Here is a 14,369-nt window from a genome sequence, read left to right as displayed (position 1 = left end):
GCCTGTGCAACATCGCTCCTCAGTGTAATGAATTAATCATTGCCCTGTTGCAGTGAATTAATCGTGTGTGAGTGTTGGCTTAATGTCTCTTCCCTACTGGAGTTCAGCTGCCTCTGCTGAATTCTCAGCACCCAGCACAGTGACATGTTTACACGTAGAAAAACAAGCGAATAATAAAAACAGCTAGCATTTTGGGTATTTATTATCCTCTAGGCAGTGAGCTAAGCATTCTGCTTTCAACTCAGCAACCCCATGAGGCAGGTGCTGCTCTCATGTTTAGGAGAGGAAACTGATGCACAGAAAGGTTAAGGAACTTGCTCAAGGAAGGGTTGGACCCAGGTAGTCTATCCCCCAGGTCATGCACAGAGATAAGCAAAAAGATATATTTATTCATTGTAGAGAACATCAGAAAATGCAGAGTTAAAAGAGAGAAGTCACTCAGAGATGACCACCATTAACATTTTGGTGTGTTTCTTCCTAGACCTTTTCCCATGCTTCTGTGTAAGTTAGATACAGACTTTGATGTCCCGACTATTCTACTGAACACAGTTGGCAACATGCTATCCATTGTGCTTTGTCATCTGCTTTTCTCACTGGAAACCATCTTTTCAAAGTATCATCTACGATAATATTTGTATTCATATTCCAGGGTGTAGCAAACGGCAATTTGCTCATCTCAGCCCCTCTTGCGAACATAAGGCCTGGTGCACTTTACCTGGTCACAACATTGTAGCAACAAACACAGGAGCTAAGTCACTCTGCCCATCTATACTTACTTCCTGTGAGGTGGAGTTGCAGAGCCCAATGGCGTGCAAGACCTGGGATTGGTGGTGCCAGAGCCCTCCAGGAGGGCCAGAGGAACCCACACTCCGGTCCTGCTGACTTACATCACCTCCAAGTGCAAAGTCAGGTCCACATCTGGCACCCCCCACCCATCTGGGTTGCATCTTTGGCATGCAGGTATGTGGAACAGACTTGCAAAGAACCACCTCCCCCACCTTCCTCCAAGGCCCACGCGCATGCTGTCCCTCCCAGGCGGGTCCCCTCTGAGGCCAGCAGCCATGCCAGGAGGCTGTCCTACGACTTCGAGGGTGGCTCATTGGCACAGAAGCCGGAACGTCTCTCCTTTTCCCCCTTCTTGATTGCTCTAACTCTAGAATCCAGCCAGGATTAAGCATGTTTGTCAGAAACCAGAAATGAGCTTGCTTGCTTTATTTATTTATTTATTTATTTATTTATTTATTTATTTATTTATTTATTTATTTATTTTTGCTTTCACTTTCCTTTCTTTTTTCACATCTGGAAAATTCCTCTGGCTGCTGAGTTAGGGCTTTTAAGAAAACATTAGATTCCTATTAAAGACAGGACTTTGCTTTTTTGTTTTTTTTTCTTTTAAAGAAAAGGTTTTATCAGTTTTCAAATACCATGGAGCAGCTGAACAAACTCAGCACAAAAGTGGGTCTTGGGGTGGCCCCTGCTGGTGGGGTTTGAGGGGACAGAGGCTTGGGGTGGAAGTTGCTGGGCTTGGGACCTGGGACCCGAGGAAAAGGAGGCAGCCTTGGAAATGAAAAGGCACTATTTTCCCTGACATCCTGTACATCAAAATGAGAAAGTGCCAGGCTGAGTTGCTTGCTGGCTGTAAAACAAAAACACCACCACAGGGCAGGCGCTGTGAGCCCCTCACAGGGAAAGCCCTTCATCTGGGGTCCTCCTGCAAGGCTCCTGAGAGGTCCACTGGGAAAGAGGAGGGAGGTCATAGTTTGGAAGGAGCTTGTGGGTGATTGGGCATTAACTTTTAATGCTGTTTCCAATCCCAGGGAGAGAAAAAAATGAGTGCCTTGAGGAAGGCATGTCCCTCACCATATGTCCTGTAATCCGCATGGGAAGCCTGTCAGGGAGGCGTCACGTCACTGCACTCCCTGTGCATGTAAGGAAACTGAGGCCAGAGAGGCGAAGGGGCATGCCCAGGAACACCCAGGTAAGTCAGGCTGGGATGGGAATCCGCCAAAACCCACCTCTGCAGCCTCCGCACCCTGAGGTTAAACACGCAGCAGCCCCCTCTCCAGCCCTTTCTTCTCCTCCTCTGCAGAGGGAGCTCCTGGGGGCTCTCCAGGGAGAGAAGTAAACGCCAATTTGGGGTGCTTTGCCCCCACATTACCTAAAGTGAAGAATGGGACCCTTCAACCCAAGATGCCTTTTTTGGGGGGGACGGGTAATTTCGCTCCAAATAGGTAGCTGTAATTCCTACTTCTGCCAGCAGGGTGCCTGTGTCCCCACACCCTCCCCTTGCCAAGGGAATATATTATCTTTATTTTGATGACAACCTGATAGATGAAACATAAACCCTGTGTTTAAAAAAAGTCACGGTTTTTCTATTAAAAAGCAGCATATCCTTATTAAACACATTTAGGAAACTGCAGAAAGAGAAATAGCTGCTGTGTTTCCAGTGCCTTGAACAGGTGCTCCCGGAGTCTCTGTCGAGTAAGGGGCGAGGAGCAGAGCAGCATGATCCGCCAGCAGGAACCAGCTCTGCCCACATGTTGGTGTGTTTTTCTCCAAGTGTCGTTTCCCGACATGGTTGAGGTTTGTTGACGTTCATTATGGTCTCCCGGGCAGACACAGTTTTTATCCTTTTTCTTTCATTTCACATCACTTGACACAGGCTTTCCTCTTCCAGGTAACATTTTAAACGTCTCAATAATATCCTTGCCAGTGAGCGAACCACAGTTTATTTGAATCTTTTGCTGTTGAACTTTCAGGCTGTTTTCAGTTTTTCTCTTTATAAATGATGGGCTGATATCTCTATGCAGAGAGCTGTTTACAGATTTCAGCTTATTTCCTAAGGAGAGAGTTTGGGAAGAAAGATGACCTTGGTCAAAGATTTTAAAAAAAAATATAATTTCGTATTTCTTAAGCGTGATGCACCTTATGAAACAACTTTATATCTGTTGGGAACCCTGGTTAAGTTCTTTTTTTAATATTGTTTTTAAAAATGACTTGTTCTGAACAATATCCCGTGCTTTCAGAAAACAGCGGCGGATATGAAAGGAGATTTGTTCCCTGCGAGCTCTTAGGAAGAGATCTGGCTCAGGAAACAGACACATCAGATCGGTGTGTTAATCTGATGGTTGCTATGGGAACAAGCCTTGTAACACAACGCTCTGGTTAAAGCATTGATCAATAAGGGAGGGGCAGGATTGAAACAAATTAGCTGGTGTCTGAACAGCCCCGAGAGATGGTAACAGCAGTAACACAGAACGTTCTATCCTCCTCCCTCCCGCAACAGGGGCCCCGGCAGGCGGAGGCAGGGTTGGGATACATAGGGAGAGAACAGAGCCATCTCAGGCTGAGGAAAACTCTTCCCCAAACACGATATTGGGGCAAAAGGAAGCTGAGACAAGACTGGGGACTAGGGCCCCCCGGGGCAGAGGGACGGAAAGCCATGTGGGAAGAAGCGGGGATGGACCCCCGGGTCTGACGCAGCCAGTCCGGAGAGGAGCTGTGACGCGTTTCTGGCACACAGCAGCTCCTGGCCCCAGACTCAACTCTCTGCAGGGGTGGTGTGGACACAACGTGAACCCAGCCCCACATGCCCTCAAGGGCCTCCCAGCCCGGTGGCTGGAGGGTGGGCGGCAGGAGTGGGAAGCTGACAACTCCCAGTGCAGCCTTCAGGTGTTCATTTATTCATCCAAGACACTTCCTGAGCATGTCTGGGGCGCTGTGCCTGGGCAGACAGCAGAGACCCACAGGGAAGCAGCCTAGGCCCCGGGTCTGATCACTGCTCGGCCACTTGGCAGCTCTTAATCTGCACCATGTTAGCATAATGATGTGAATGAAGCCTTATATCCAGGTCTGGGGAATCGGAGCTCCTGAAGGCCGTTGCTATGACAATAATCTGGAGGAGAGGCGGAGTCTGATGGGGGTCAGGGGGGCACTCAGCAAGTACTGAATCCTGAAGGTTGACATGGGGCGGGGGTCAACACGACCGAGGAGACTGTTCAAGGACCACAGAATGGCCTGGCATTGGACCGGGATTCCTTAGGGAGCAAAGGCACAACAAAGTGAGGGGATTAGGGACCACCTGTGGTTGCGCCTGTTTACCTCCGACCCCAAGGACGTGGGGAGGGTGGGGATGATTCAAGGAGGGCAGTGCCCCTCCCGGAAGATCTGGGATGACTAGCCGAGCAGCTGACTCGTAGGCCAGCTGGGTTTCCCCAGCACGCCACGCTGGGTGTAGAAGGGGCTTCAGCACCTGTCACAGGCTGTCTCTCGGGGTGCCCAGCATCGTGGGGCGGGGGGGTGTGAGTGGGTGGGAGGCCCTTCCCAAATGGGTGTAAGCTGGGACACACTTATTAGAAGGCAGTTTAGCCACATGCATCCCAAACCTAACTGTCCCAACTTTTGGTTTCAGTAGTTTGACTTCTGGGAATCTTTCCTAGGGAAACAGTCCTAAACCCAAAGATGTCCACTGCAGCGCTCTTCATAGCAGGAGCTGGAACGACCTCTGCCCCACATCCCGCGTTGCTTAAGTAAATGATGATTCATTTTCTTGCTTTCACTCATTTGTCTGCCAAAGGTGCAGCCACTGACCCTGTGCCCTGTGTTCTGGGCATGGATGGGGGCATTCCCTCCCTCTTCCTTCTGGGAACCAGAAGCACCTGGGCTGGCCTTGGAGTGGTCAGGGCTCAGACCCTGCACTTGGCAAGACTTGGTTCTAACTCCTACCTCCACTTCCTCGCTGGCGAGCTGGGCAAGTCACTGAAGGCCGTCTGTGCCTTGGTCTTCTCAGCTGTAGGATGGGCAGAGGGAACTGTGCCTCTGTCATTGGAAGTAACCGTGTGAGTATCTGGCTTGATGCCTGTCTGAGTCAGCCCTCAGGAAATAATAACCTTGTACCCTATTTATACCTATCTGTGTACCTGGAACAGGCTCCGAGGGGCCAGCCAGGGAACCCGACTGCCACCGAGGCCACAGGCCAGAAGGAGAAGAGAACAGCCCTTGGTGCCAGGCACCACTGGATTCTGGCTGTGTGACCTCAGCCAGTCACTTAACATCTCTGAGCTTCATATTGCTCATGTGTCAAGTGGGGATAAATGCTCCTTTCTCTCCTGGGCTGAGCAAGGGGATTAGTGGAGAGCGCGACTCAGAGTCCTGCCCCAGCCTGACGCAGGCAGAAGCTGTATTTTTCCCTTAGGGGAGCAGGCTTTTCCAGGGCCAAACACCCCACTCTTAATAGATTTGTGCCGCGGAATTCACGCGTTACACGGGGTACTGTCTGCCAGGCCAGGGGGCCGGCACTCGGAGCCGATTAACTGCTTCTGGAAAGAGCCGGAAGGGGCGCCCCGGGCTGGGCCGGCTCCCGCCGCGCGCCGCCGCCCCTCGCGCGGCCGGCAGGGGGCAGGATGTCCCCGCGAGCCGGCCGTGTCCTCGCGTCACCTCGCCGCCTCCAGCCTGCGCGCCTCGTTAAAGGGCCACGCGGCTCGTTTCTGCTGAGAGCGCCGGCGGCCCATCCCGGGGGAGCGCTCTCCATCAGCGCCGGGGCCAATAATTTACATTTAATTTGTGAGCGGTTTAATGTTTAATTTTAAAAACTGAATGATTCATTACCATATTAATAAATAATAACATTTATTATTCTCCTAATGAGTGTCCAAAATACAAAGGCAATTACATGTCATATATTTTCTCATAAATTGAGATCGCGGAGCGTTAATTACGGAGCCTCACGCATGGACCATGTTCTGATCCGGGGTCCCGATCCTGCCCTTGTCTCTGTCTGAACCGACTGCTAGCCCTGCCTCTACAGCCCCCGCATTCAGGGGACGGGGGATGGGTCCCCTGTCCCTGCTCCAGTGTCCACAGGACCCCACGCCTCGGACCTGAAGCTCAGTTACCTGGAGTCCCACAGGTGCAGGGCTGTGGTCCTGCCTCCCCCCTCCTCGCGGTCCCCTCTCCCCTGAGCTGCAGAGTTGCCCCAGTTGGGTGGCTGGTTTAGGAAGTGGGCCTCCCCCCGGCCTGGAAGAGTCAGGAAGGAGGTTAGTTCCTTCCTTTCACAACTGTCGGTGGGGAAACTGAGTCTTGCCCAGGGAAGCTCCGTGACCCCCAGCTGGGGCGAGCAGAGCCGGGCGCCAGCTCCACACGGTCTGTTGGCATCAGTGCTGGTTCTTGCTTCTGCCCCAGTGCAGGTTGGAGCAGGCCCTGTGCAGAGGCATGAGGGCAGTGGGGGTCTGGACAGATCCAGAGCCAGCCAACGCCCCTGGCTGGCTTCACTATGGCTTTGCTTCTTTCCAATCAACAAAGTTGCTCTTGCTCATTGTAGATGATGCGGAAGGCTGGAAGGAAAAAAAAAATGACACAAACACAAACCCAGAGACAACAAAGCAAGTCTCCATAAGCCCATCCCCTGAGGCAGCAGTAGGGCCTGGAGGTTGACGCAGCCTGAGCTTAAAAGGGTAGGGCTCCTCGTTAAAGGGCCTGGAGGGGGGCCACCTCTCTCCCGGGGCCCCTGACCTTAGCCACCCACCCCCTTCTGGGAAGGCAGGGTGCGGGCCCTCCCTACGTGGTCCCCAAGAGAAGAAGGTGGGAGACGGAGGCCCGCCCAGGGCCGCCCCTCTGGTCTGCACTCCGTGTGGATACTGCAGAAAACTCCCCGGAGTCCCCCACCTGCCAATCACCAGATGTTTGGACACGTATCCACCTAGAACCTTTTCCATGCAGATGCGCAAAAGCAGACCTTTCCCCCAAAGGCATGAGATCTTACCCCACAGGCAGTTTCCTATCTTGATTTTTTCACCCATGTTTTATGACAGGCATTTCCCCAGGCTTATCATTCTCCAACACCTGTGTTTGCCTGGCTGCATAGTATTCCACCAGAGAGCAGGCCGGGCTGAGCCCTGTTTTTGTTTGGCCCTTTCCCCTTTGCGGTGATACTAGAATGGCCATCCTTGTGCACAAGTCTCTGTGGGAATCCTTGATTAACTCCTTAGGGTCCATTTCTAGAAGTGGAATTCCTGGGTCAGAGGCATGAGTGCCTTGAAGGCTGCTGGCTCCCACTGCCAGCGTGCCTGCCAGCGGGGCACGCCCATGCACGCCAGGGCAGGCTGGCAGGTCCCGTCTCACAGCCATGCCCTTGGTGCCCTTGCCAAAGCTGACATGACCTTCTGACAATCTCTTTGCTGCATGTGCCGTTTTCAAGGTGCTGCCTTCTTGTCCTTTCACCAGCATATCCTGGGAATCTGGAGACAGAGGCAGGTTGGCTGTTTCCTCACTGTTTCATATATGGAGAGACAGGCCATTGAGGTCAAGTGCATTTGGCTAATAAGATTTTAGAGTCTCTTAGCTCTCAGTGTCCATTAAAACCCCCTTGTGAACCCTCCTACACTGCTGGTGGGAATGCAGTTTGGTGCAGCCACTGTGGAAAACAGTGTGGAGATTCCTCAAAAGACTAGGAATAGACTTACCATATGACCCAGGAATCCCACTCCTGGGCTTGTATCCAGAAGGAAATCTACTTCAGGATGACACCTGCACTCCAATGTTCATAGCAGCACTATTTACAATAGCCAAAACATGGAAACAGCCTAAATGTCCATCAACAGGTGACTGGATAAAGAAGAGGTGGTATATTTATACAATGGAATAATACTATTCAGCCATAAAAACCGACAACATAACGCCATTTGCAGCAGCATGGATGTTCCTGGAGAATGTCATTCTAAGTGAAGTAAGCCAGAAAGAGAAAGAAAAATACCATATGAGATCGCTCATATGTGGAATCTAAAAAACAAAAACAAACAAACAAACACAAAGCATAAATACAGGACAGAAATAGACTCATGGACAGAGAATACAGACTTGTGGTTACCAGGGGGGTAGAGGGTCGGAAGGGATAGACTGGGATTTCAAAATTGTAGAACAGATAAACAAGATTACACTGTATAGCACAGGGAAATATACACAAATTGTTATGATAAATCACAGAGAAAAAAATGTGACAATGAGTGTGTATATGTCCATGAATGACTGAAAAATTGTGCTGAACACAGGAATTTGACACAACATTGTAAAATGATTATAAATCAATAAAAAATGTTAAAAAAAAGATAAAAACCATAAAAAAAATCCTTGTATTTCAGATGATGCAGAAAGACTCAGTGAGCTGTCATAGGGAGAGCACTGTCTCGAGACTCCATCTCTGTGCCTACCCACCTACCCATCTGCCCATCTAGGCATTCATCTAGGAACTCACCCACCCACCCATGCATCCATCCACCAATCCACTTATCCACTCGCCCATCCACTCACCCATCCATCCATCCATCCATCCATCCATCCATCCACTCATCCACTCAATAAATATTTTCTGAGAACCAGCTCTGACTCAGGCTCAGATGTAGGGAATTTTGCCTGAACAGCTGTGACTCTTGCAGGGAAGGCAGATCATAAAGAAATGACCACAAGTGTGATGGTTATGACTGTAAGGTGAGGGTTAGGTTGCCACAGTAGCATCTGATAGAGAAGCCAGAGCCAGCTGGGCAGGGGTTGGATACCCTTCCCAAGGAGGATGAGCCTGGCCCCCACTGGCATTGTAAGCATTACCCCACGTCTCCCACCCTCCTTCCTGCTCTGAACCATGGAGGAGACCAGCCCCAGTTTACCTGTTTGCTGGGAGGTTGGTTGTTCAGGACAATGAGACTGAAGGGGCAGGTCAGGGAGCAGATGGGAGGTATAGCCCTCACGCTGACATTCGTGTGCTGGTTATTCTCGGGGCTGGGAGAGTTAGTGAGAACTAACTTGGGGTCAGTGCCAGGTACCATCTTGCTCAATCCACACAGAGCCCTGAACTTGCCATTGCTATTGTTACTGTTACTGTTATTATGTCTACTAATACCTTCAGAATTTTTATCCTGGGTCAGGCATTATGCTGTCGTGTGTAAATTCATTTAACCCGCCACCAGCCCTGTCAGGCAGATAGAGCTCGCTATGTTCACTTTAAAGACGAGACCACTGAGGCACAGAGCAGTTATGTAACTTGCCTGGGTCACGCAGCCAGTAGGTGGGGGGTCTGGAATTTGAACTAGGCTGCCTGACACCAGAACCTATGCTTTTGACCCTATAGTGATGTGTACCCTTCTTACTCTTTTTAATTCTTATTTTTTTATTGAACTGTAGTCAATTTATAATGATAGTTTCAGGTGTACAGCAAAGCGACTCAGTTACACCTATACACACATCTATATGTGTGTATATATATTTTCAGATTCTTGTCCATTACAGCTCATTACAAGAAACTGAACATAGTTCCCCGTGCTCTGCAGTAGGTCCTTGTTGTTTATCTATTTTGTATATAGTAATGAGTATTTGTTAATCCCAAACTCCTAATCTATCCCTCACCCCCTTCCCCTGCAGTAACCACAGTTTGATTTCTATGTCCATGAGTCTATTTCTGGTTTGTAAATAAAATTTGTACCTTTGTTATTTTAGATTCCACATATAAGCGACACCATAGATACTTGTCTCTGTCTGACTTACTTCCCCTAGAGAATCTCTAGGTCCATCCATGTTGTTGCAAATGGCATTCTTTTTTTTTCCTTTAATGGCTCCTTCTTACTCCTGTTCTTATTGCAGGAAACTACATCTTACATATAAGGAAACCTCACTTGCCCAGGGACCCAGTGAATAATTTAGGCCTGTGAGATCCCCTGCCCCACCTGCCCTGTGTCCCCTGGAATAGCACCTGAGGAGTCTCCGTCCCTCTAGCATGAGATGACATTTCTCCTCATCCCACAGGCCCTGGAATCCTCCAAACACACCCTAAACCCATGAGGGGAGGAGGGAAGTCCAGATAGACCGAGGGACAGAGTTTGAGCTGTGTGGCTTTGCTCAAGTGTCTCACCCTCTCTGAGCCTCCCATTCCTGAGGGTGATCCAGGGAAACCATGGATATGAAAGAAAGGTGTGAATAGGAAAGCACTAGGAACATCAGCTGAAATTGTCATTCATTCATTCATTCATTCATTCATTCAGTGAATGTATATTCTCCCCAATTATGTGTCCTTCTAGGTGCTGGGGTTCCGGCAGTGAATAAGACAGTATGACCATGACCTCAGGGCACTGGCAGTCTAGAGAGGGAGGCAGACAGTGAATAAGTAAACAAATAATTCCCTAATGTAATGTGACAACCAAGTGCTATGAAGGAAATCTGGGTGAGGGGGACTGAGAATAATGGGAAGGGAGGTCCCAAAGGAGCCAAAGAGGTGACTTTTAAATGGAATGAATAGAGGGGCAAGTCACATGACTGTCTTGGGAGAGAACTTTCCAGATCAGGAATAGCAAGTGCAAAGGCCCTGAGGCAGGCGTTGCTTAGTGAGTTTAAGGAACACTGAGGAGGCCAAGGAGGCCGGGGGAAGGAGACAAAGTGGTAGGAGATGAGGTTGGGGTGGGGTGGGGGGTTGGAGGCTGGGTTTGGTTTGGCCCTGGTGTGGGGACTGTGGTGTAACTGGGACATCCCCGGTGGGTTTTGAGCTGAGCAGTGATGGGATTTAATTCAGGATTTCAGGATGCTTCTGGGTGAACAGGCTGAGAGTGAGGAGGACAGAGGCAGGGGCCCGGCTGAGAGGCACTGCAGTGATCCAGGTGAGAGGCAGCGATGGCTCAGACCAGGTGGTGGCTGTAGAGGTGGGGGCTGGCTGCATGTGGGTAAACTCTGGGCGTGAAGGAGACAACAGAACTAAGTGATGGGTTGGACGAAGTCAGAGGTGACTCCCCAGTTTGGGTCTGAGCCTTGGAAGGAAAGTGGTGTGGCTGCTGAGATGTGGAGGACAGGGATGCAGCAAGCTGGGAGGGGACGAGGAGCTGGCTGATGCCAGTTTAGGATAGAGCTGCCCACTCATTGTCCCACCGGGTGTCCAGCAGGCAGGTGGCCATGTGGATCTGGAGCTGGGGGTAGTGGCATCCTAGCAATGGAAAACAGGAGGCTGTCCGAGAGCTCAGAGCAGTCATTCCTTCCTCCCCATCCTTGCTCTGAAAGCCAGGAGTGATCTCCGGGCTCCAGACCACCAGCCCCTCGGCCTGTGCCATCCCTACCTGTCCTCACGTCCACTGCTCCTCCTCTTCCAAGCTACTGACCTCTTACCCCAGAACTCTCTTTCTAAACGAACTGACCAGATACCTTCCTGCCTAGCACCATCTATGGCTCCCTGCTGCCCCTGTGACCAGACAGGTCCCCAAGGCCTCTGCCCCTTCTCCAGCCCCTGCTCTCACCACTCTTGGCCACCCGCTTATGCTCTGTCCAAACTCCCTGAAGCCCCCCCTCCCCCAAAGTACCCACCCTCTTCCTGCTTCCAAAGCTGCTGTTCCCTCGGTCCCCTCCACCTGGATCTTCCCCTGTACCTTCTTCTACCTGGCTCTGAGTGCACCATCTGTGTGACTGGGGCAAGGGACTTCTGCCTCCCGAGCCCCAGCTTCCCCATCTGTAAAACCAGGGTCATAATCATTGCACCTGTCTCACAGGTGCTGGGAGGCGTGAGTGAGATAACACACCTGGCTTGGCTAATCCGATGTTTCAAACATGTACCTAATAAATATTAATTTACAAGAAAACAGAGCTCGGGTGTCCCTTCTTCCTGGAAGCCCTCCCTGGCTGCCTCAGGCTCTCCTCTGAGCCCCTGGTGTTTTCACACTTCATGCCACTGTCTGGTTGATCTCCCCCCGGGAGCAACCTGAGGGCTGTGTCTGATTTCCATTCTCAGGCCTGACCTGGGCCTGGCATATGGCAGCGGAGAAAGAAAGAATAGCACAGCTGAGTGCCCTGTCTTCAGAAGTGGACAGGCTGTCCTCCCCCTCCCTGGGTCCTCTCAAAGCCCCTGGGGGGCAAGGGTCTTATTCCTCTGTACACATGAAGATGCTGGGGTCCGGAAGGGTGGGCTCACCATCTCACAGCCAAGGGTCGCTGGTGCCAGGTCCGACCTCACAGTCTGGGTTAAGACAGCACCTCAGATGACCAATGGGAGAGGCCTTGGGAGCACTGGATGGCCCAGCGCTCTTCCTTCCTGCCTGGGGTGGTACAGAGCTTCCCAGAGGATACCACGGATGAACCAGGCCTTGAAGAAGCAACAGAATTTCACCAAACGGTGAGGGCAGATGGACGTTCCAAGAAAAGGAAACTGCATGAGCAAAGGTGTGCAGGTGGTTGGTGGGATAGTCTCCTGATTGGCGGGAGGGACTATAAGGGTCACCTGATTGGCTGGTGAGAGCATGACGTTCACCTGTTTGGCGGGAGGGAGTGTGGGGCTCTCCTGATTGGCTGGAGGGAGTGCAAGGTTTTCTGATTGGCCTTGGAGGCGTTCTTCCCCCCAAGGCCTCAGGCGCAGGGAAGCTGGGGGAACAGCCGCCACCTTGGACGCTGCGTGTTGAGCGCCTTTTTCACCAGCATCAACATGCATCCTTCCTTCAGTGCTTACCACACTAAGCGGGCGTGTTGCTCATCCACTTTCCAGACGAGGAAAGCAGGGTCGTACCTGGTGTGGTCAGAGCTCTGGGAGAATGTGTTCTGCGGTTCCCTGTGGGGTTTCGGCACCCGCGAGTGGTTCAGAGTAATGGGTGGAGAAGACATGCTTTCTTTCATGCGCGTGAAGATGCCTCTTGACACGCAGGACCCACATCCTCCTGCTCAGGTCCGGGAACCATCTGTCTCTGCGCTCTACACGGCCAACTGTACTGTTCCAGGTAAGAATTTCAGATCTCCTACCTGGAGAAACAGCAAAGCTGTCAGGACTCACAGGGCCAGAACTCCCCAGAACCTGTTTGCATTGAAACCTGGTGGCCCCCCTTGCCCTTGGGCCCCAGTGCTGCTGGCTTAATGCTGACTGTGTCGCCTGGGGGCTGAGCCCTCCACTGACCCCCAGGACCCTGTGAGGGTGGGCCTTTCACGTTCTTTTTGTGGATAATGACCACAAATGCGAGTCGTGCCTGCACAACGCAGGAACACGGGAGCTAGTGTCTTCTGGTCACGTGAGCTTTGCCACTGGGAGCGTCAGAGCTGACACAGTGTAAACACACCTCCTTTAAGCGTGTCCCTGCTTGAGCTCTGTAGGTCCCAGCTGCCGCAGTCTTGGAATGTGTCCTCTTTCTGTGCCTTCCCCGCATCACGGGGTAGGTGGGGGGTGGGGTGGGTGAGTGAGGGGAGCCTTCCCAGTCACGCAGGGACCTCCTTCTGCACAGCCTAAGTCAGACCTAGGAGAGCATGGCAGCCCCGCCTCGGGACAGGAGAAGACATGGGTGGTGAGGCTGTTGGTGTTGTGGGTGGCCATCTCTGAGGTTCTAGGAGGAGATTGGCATGGCTGTGGACGGAGTGGCTGCCAGCACGGGTCGCCCAGGTGACGGGCCTGCTGGCACCATGCCCCTCTCAGGTGCAACGGCTAGAACAGAGAGGGAGGACCAGCACCTGGGCTCCCAGTATGGCGCCTGGGCCCTGAGCTCTCCTTGTGTTGGACGTGAATGAGCCTCACCCCAAATGAGAATGTCTGCACCAATCTGGTGGCCTAGTTTCATGTGATCCCGTGAAAGAAAGGGTGTGACAGCCAGTAGGAGTGATCAACTTGCCAGGCCTCCCTCCTAGACCTGGAGTTTGGCATCAGCCTCAGTGTAACCCAGAGGTAGCATGGCCAGGGAGCTCCAAATGGGGAGCAATGGGAACAAGGGCCCGTGGAGGCCCTGTTCTGGGCTTATGAAAATGTCACTGGAATTCTGACAGGGATTACAACAAAGCTGTAGATCTCTGGGCAATATGGATATTTTAACAGTCTTAAGTCTTCCTATTGTCTAATGAGCGTAGAGTTTCAGTTTTACAAGATGGAAAGCGCAGTGGATGTGAACAGTGGTGGTGGTGGCACAGCACTATAAGTGTAGTCACACCACTGAGCTTCTCTCTTAAAACGGTTGGGATAGTTAATTTTATGTTATGTGTATTTTATCACAATAAAAAAAGAGAAAAACAGCCTTAACTCTCAATTCATGAACACAGGGTGTCTTTCCATTTATTTGTGTCTGGTTCAGTTTCTTTCATCAATATTTTATAGTTTTCAGTACAGCTCTCTCACCTCCTTAAATAATTTTATTCCTAAGTGCTTGATTCTTTTTGGTGCTATTATATACAGAATTGTTTTCTATTTTTTTATTCTTATTTTTTATTGAAGTGTAGTCGATTTATAATGTTAGTTTCATGTGTAGAACAAAGCAATTCAGCTATCCATATCCATGTATATATACATACATATTTTTTCAGATTGTTTTCCATTACAGCTCATTACAGGAAACTGAATATAACTCCCTGTGCTCTGCAGTAGGTCCTTGTGGTTTATCTATTTTGTA

General features: G+C 50.9%; 1 long non-coding RNA gene across 1 annotated transcript; it reads right to left on the bottom strand.

Annotated features, from left to right (window-relative positions):
- Positions 1-2,350: 2,350 nt before the first annotated feature.
- LOC140697206 (uncharacterized) lies at positions 2,351-5,349 on the bottom strand. The gene is made up of 2 exons (XR_012074060.1): positions 4,726-5,349; positions 2,351-2,839 (listed from the first exon to the last, which is right to left on the bottom strand). It is a non-coding gene; the product is annotated as an uncharacterized lncRNA (long non-coding RNA).
- Between the last annotated feature and the right edge of the window lie 9,020 nt (positions 5,350-14,369).

The sequence above is a fragment of the Vicugna pacos genome, chromosome 6 (genome assembly GCF_048564905.1).
Source record: "Vicugna pacos chromosome 6, VicPac4, whole genome shotgun sequence".
NCBI classification, from domain to species: Eukaryota; Metazoa; Chordata; class Mammalia; order Artiodactyla; family Camelidae; genus Vicugna; species Vicugna pacos.
Note: the sequence above shows the minus strand (reverse complement) of the source record. Positions and strands in the feature narration are given on the sequence as shown.